This window comes from Mixophyes fleayi, chromosome 2 (assembly GCF_038048845.1).
Source record: "Mixophyes fleayi isolate aMixFle1 chromosome 2, aMixFle1.hap1, whole genome shotgun sequence".
Lineage (NCBI taxonomy): Eukaryota > Metazoa > Chordata > Amphibia > Anura > Limnodynastidae > Mixophyes > Mixophyes fleayi.
This window is the reverse complement of record NC_134403.1, coordinates 355,568,810-355,574,809: the sequence shown is the minus strand read 5'-3', so window position 1 is coordinate 355,574,809 and position 6,000 is coordinate 355,568,810. Positions and strand designations below refer to the sequence as shown.

The 6,000-nt window shown below is 43.6% G+C and overlaps 1 protein-coding gene across 2 annotated transcripts in view; it reads left to right on the top strand.

The window, feature by feature from the left end:
• Window positions 1-4,639: 4,639 nt before the first annotated feature.
• Window positions 4,640-6,000, top strand: part of TIAM1 (TIAM Rac1 associated GEF 1) — a 225,817-nt gene continuing 224,456 nt past the window's right edge. For both annotated transcript variants that reach the window (XM_075197150.1, XM_075197149.1), the window contains exon 1: window positions 4,640-4,778. The gene's annotated coding sequence lies outside the window, so the exon portion shown is untranslated. The remainder of the gene's footprint in view (window positions 4,779-6,000) is intronic.

The following is a 6,000-nucleotide window of genomic DNA, read 5'->3' as shown; positions in this document are numbered from 1 at the left end:
TGTGACTACTTATGTACATGTGATTCCTTAGTCTTTTATTTTTAATAAATTTGCAAAAATCTCCCCAAATTTTTTTTTCACGTTGTCATTATGGGATATTTATTGTGTGTAGAATTTTGTGGGGGAAAGAAATTTATTCCATTTTGGAATATAACTGTAACATAACAAAATGTGGAAAAAGTGAAGAGCTGTGAATACTTCCCGGATGCACTGTAAAAAAACATGTTCACTGTGTACACTATTCATTGAATTGAAAATATAGCGGTGCATTTGCAGAGTGCAGAGTTTAGTGTGAAGCTGGTATAAGCACTTCACATCTGCTTATATTCATCCTATATACATTATCACGGAGCAGTCAAGCATCAGGGAATTTGCAAAACTAGTCAATTCTAACCAAGTTGCCCATTCCTTTGTCTAACTTTACATTTCCTACAGGTCAGGTCTATATTGCAAGGGAAGCAAAACTGATTTGATCCGCAAAGCGTTTGCTTCTCAGACAGAGGTCCTAGATGATTGATATCAGTCTGTGGATGAGAAAAGCGTCAACTGAAGGATGAATGTCCAGACAGCCAGAGCTCCCTAAACTTGTCACTTTGCTGCTGTCACTTTCTCCAGAGGAATTTATAAAACAAACCAAGCGTAAGATAAATGTACAGGATAGTTCCATTGACAGAGCAATGCACAACGGTAATTAATGGTATGAATAAATCATTGATGTACGGAAAGAGGGTTGCTTGAGTAGTTTCAGAAGATTATAGTGTACTCTCATAGCACAGCACATTATAACCAGCTACTGCAGACAGGGAAGCTGGATTCCAAGACTGCAGCTACAAAGTTTGTACTGTCCACATTCCCCCGTGAGGGCCCCCCCCCAGTGATCCGAGCTGCCCGCGCCCCCCCCCCCCCCTCGGCACTTACCTCCTTCTCCGGCGCGCTGTACTCTCTTTCAGTAAGGAGACTACAGCGCGCCGGAGAAGGACCGCAGTGAAAGTGCTCAGCCCCCGACCGATCAATACTGCTGCTGAGCACTTTCAAGGGCCCCCTGGATGCCATAGGCCCCTGGGCTGTAGCCCAGTTAGCCCTAGGGTTAATCCGGCCCTGACTGTCCACCAACTTTGCATCCTTAAAAACGTTCCCTCAAGACCCATCTCTGTAAGGAAAGCCTATTCCTTCTGTCAGATTCCTTTTTAATCTCATCCTACACCAGTTTTCCAATTGCCCCTCCAACCCCCCTTAGCAGCAATCTTCATCCCATTAAATTGCGGCGTAAGGGGGAAAGGGCGCGGATTTAAGCTGGACCAACCAATCAGAGTGAAGGAGGGGCGTAGCTATGAAAAATCTCCCCCACCCCTAAAAAAAAGTCTAGATATGCCCCTGCCTAAACAGTCCTTATTTCCCACATTTTTCAACTACCTTTTTGTATGCTCTGAGGGGTGGGTAATATTATGTAAATGAAAGTTAGTATGTGTGTTTGGAGGAATAGAATAAAATAATTTAAGAACACGGAGTACAAATCAGTGGCACTGAATGACTGGTGTGAATGTTCTGTGTCCCAGCCACCCAAAATTAGATATGATTGAAAGCTCAATTAGGCTGGGTACACACTGGAACATTTTTGTCCAATAATCAGACAAATCAGCCGACATACGAACATTCGGTTGGAAGTCGGGTTGGTGTGTATAGTGACACGATGGTCGAAAGTCGTCCCAAAGTGTTGATGGTCGGCTTATTTGGTTGGTCGTTGGTACTGTTTAATATTTTCCGGTCAACCACCTAACAATCATGTAGTGTATATGCACTCATGATCACCATCTCCATAGAGTTTACAGAGTTGTGCTCTTTTCAGCCGATGCCGGCAATGTATGTCCTGGTGAATAAATGTAGAGAGTGCTGTAGAAGGAATAATTCATTCATTTGTTTGTTATGAGACTAAATGTTTCGTTTCAGAGTCACAGAAGCTAACGAAATTCGTTAGGACATGTGGATAGCTGTAACAAGGTGGTTTTAATCAGTGTGACAATAATGAATGAATGAATATTTTGCTGTCATTCTCTGAAGACCTGAGACCAGATGAAGAGCACAGATCTGAAGGTAAATCCTGTCAGTGTGTATGTATGAATCGTCAGACTGATCGGACCTTCAGTCGTAGGTACAATCGTTTGAGATAACACGTTCTTCAGTGTGTACCCAGCCTTATTCAAGGATACTACAGACAACATTCGGATCACAGATATAACTTGCCCTTATAAAACATAGGAAGCACTGCTTAGGCCAGAGAATATTCTATCTATAACGGAGTATTTTTTTTCTAAATTTAATTTCTGCTTGCATTGTATCCGTTATACAGGATTATAGTATTTATTGCCATTTTTTACAATGCTTGAACGGACAATGCATGCTTGGAAGTACGATTTCCTTACAAAAGGCACTAAAAGAGACTGGGGAAAGTCTCTCAGTCAGGGCCTGACCAGCACTCTGATTGGTAGAATAGTGCTGGCTATTCACCAATCAGAGGAGAATCTTTCATGACACCATACTTTCCCTTTTAAGACTGTTCTCTTTACTTTCTGATTGGCTAATGTGCAAATTACAACTTGAGAGAACACTGTTCTGTTCCAGCTAATCCTTGCCGGATAAACTTAGATATACAGTGGCTTCAGTGCATCTCATACAGGGAAGGGCTGCCAAATTTTAGCCTGGGGGAGGGGCAAGACTCGACTCAGCAGCCTATAAGGAACATTTTAAAGGAAAAAAATGCAGGTGGTTCAGTGATCCAGCCCAAGGTAGCCCACTATCGGACCGGTCCGGGGGCAGATCGCCCTCTGCCCAGCCTGTCCCTAATCTCATGGATTATCGTATCCGTACAATGGGGTACAATCGAGAAATGGTGGTCCTAAACCTATACGGCTATCAAACACATTCCTTCCTGATCATAAAGGGCTGCTCTTAAGAGAACAACTATTCTTGCAAATAATTTGTTACAGGAATCCTGTTCCTGATTATGTGCTACTGCTTACTGCACTACTTCTAAACATTATGCCCTCAATTCCTTAGTTGTACCAGGATAAAAATGCCAGTGTACAGTTCCTGGTTGATATACCATTGGTTGTAGACACAAAAACTGGACGGCACTGGATAAAAGAAAGGAAACTCCACTAGAGAAAGTGATATTGATAATTAATTTGCATTAAAAATGTTTCAATTCATACTCGAATATGAAAACACATCATGGATAGCATTTTTCAGCACTAAAGCTGCTCCTCCCTTCTCTGGATACCAGAACTGATCAAGAATATTCAACCTCAATGTGTTTCGAGATGAAAGGATCTCTACTACAGACTATGGCACCAAGATCTCTTCCACAGGCTATGGCACCAAGATCTCTTCTACAGGACCTCCTGTTTTTGTGTCTATACCATGTACACTTGGCTTGTGCCCACTCAGTGCCAAACTTCATATTAACAGGGCTTGCCAGGGTGCATATAATCTGAGCATGTGCCCATGTCAGCACTGCCAGCCTGTGTATTATCAGGGATGGTGCCCAGGTCAGAAGTGCTAGCCTGTATATTATCAGGGATGGTGCCCACTCAGTGCCAAGGTCAACAGTGCCAGCCTGTATATTATTATGGATGGTGCCCAGGTCAGCAGTGCTAGCTTGTATATTATTAGGGATGGTGGCCACCCAGTTCCTGGTCCCATATCATCTGAGCATGTGCCCAGGTCAGCAGTGACCAGCTCCATATTATCAGGGCTTGTGCCTACTAAGTGCCAAGGTCAGTAGTGCCAGGCTGCATATTATCAGGGAATGTTCCCACTAAGTACCAATGTCAGCCTGTATATTATCAGAGATTGTGCCCACTCAGTGCCCACCTGTATTTTATCAGAGATTGTGCTCACTCAGTGCCCAGGTCAGCAGTTCCAGTCTGTATATTATAAGGGCATGTGCCCACTCAGTGCCCAGGTCAGCAGTGCCAGTCTGTATATTTTCAGGGCATTTGCCCACTCAGTGCCCAGGTCAGCAGTGCCAGTCTGTATATTATCAGGGCATGTGCCCACTCAGTGCCCATGTCAGCAGTGCCAGTCTGTATATTATCAGGGATGGTGCCCACTCAGTGCCCATGTCAGCAGTGCCAGCCTGGATATTATGCCCGGTCACCTCAGCACTGCAGACACCACGTGTTCTGTGTACACACGGCCTCACCTCTGTGAGTGACAGCCCGGTGGGCGGACCTTACCTGCCGTCTACTCAATCACAGCACAGTCACACGCAGCGCGCAAATGTTGCCTGCTCAATCCTTCACACTGATTGGTCAAGGCCTCTATTTACAGTCAGTGAGGCGGAGCGCCCTCTTTCGGCAGTGCGGCATACATTACAATTCTCTTAAAAAGACTGCAAAAAAAAAAAAGCGACTAAACCTGTCCATTGGTCTGCACCTGCCACTCTTCTCCAGAGGCCCCGCCCCCCACCGTACGTCACGAAATACTGTCCGCTTGTTTTGGCCATAGTTTCTTTGTGCGCCAGATCCCGCCCCTCCCTCTGCTATTGGAACTCCGCAAACACGATTGACAGCGCGCTGACCAGTTAGACTGTGAGTTATTGTTCCGCCCTTCTGAGCCCCGCCCACTCTTCTTGCTCTTGCGGTAACAGTATGTCAGTAGCTACAGTGGCTGGTGGAGCCGGCTAGAGAGAGAGAGTTATATACAGAGCGCTGAGCATACCCATCGGACACAGCAGGGGGAGGGATGCTGCGTACCCATCCGGAGACACCTGCCTGCAGGTAAATAGCTATAGAGTCATGGTGTATATTATATTATAGTGCTGTATGTGTAATACTGTGTATATATACATAGCTATATCTGAGCTTTGTGTTTGCTGCAGTGGAGATATATATATATATATATATATATATATATATATATATATATATATATAATATATATTTTGCAATGCAATGTATTTATATATTGCATTTATGTATATCAACATGTATTTAATTTTAGTTTGTTGTGATGGTTCTATGTCCTACACAGCATTATTCTAGCAGCTTGCCTCTTCTGTCATTTGCCTGGCATCACTGCCCCATTGCAGGCATAACTGTGTTCACTGTTATTGCTGTATGTTCTGTCATAGACATGCATGTAGAAATACCCTACTGATGCTAGAAAATGGCATGTAATTATGTGTACAATGCAATAAGTAACCCCTTCCGAATCCAGCACATTCCCCCCTGCTTTCACAGTCCACTGTCCTTAAAATTTATATAGTATATGATATGATCACTTGATTGACAGATTCAAGAGGACTGTATTCTGTGCCATTATGATGGGCAGACCTGTCTTCCATACTGATGAGCAGTGTGGTCCTCTTGAATGATTGGGGATGGGTACTCTCCTTCCCTCTTTATTGATATGTATTGGGGTTGCCCTATGTTCTCCGGATAGATAGGCCTCAGAAAACAGCAGACGATAACAGTGTCTCATGTCATCAGTCTGCTGTTATCAGAATCACTGGTGAACATGACATTGCTTTCCCTTTAGTCTAGTGCAATAAAACACTAAAATGGCCTTGTTTTTATCCCTGATCACCTTAACATTAAAGAGGCATCTGTCTAGTTTTAATGAGCTTTGGATATTTTTTTTTTTCTTACCAATATGCACTATTTTCTGGGTATTTTGTCCATCGGCGTAGCTATAACATAGCAAATGTAAACATTCCATTCAACTATTGACACCTCTCCGCTGATGGATGACCCTCTGTGTTTATAACAGCTATATGAATGACTCATGTTTCCAGACAGACATCCTCTGTCAATGTGTGTACATCTCTCTCAATAATGGGATTTTTATTCACTGCAGAGCAGAACATTGTACGTGTGATCCCATGTTTACTTGTGTAGCCCCTCCTCCGCTACATGTGTTGAGATGTAGAGGGGTTTTTGCGCACAAAGCAATTCTTTTCCTTGAGACCGGGTTGTGAGTCAGGTCTCTTAAGTGAGTGAG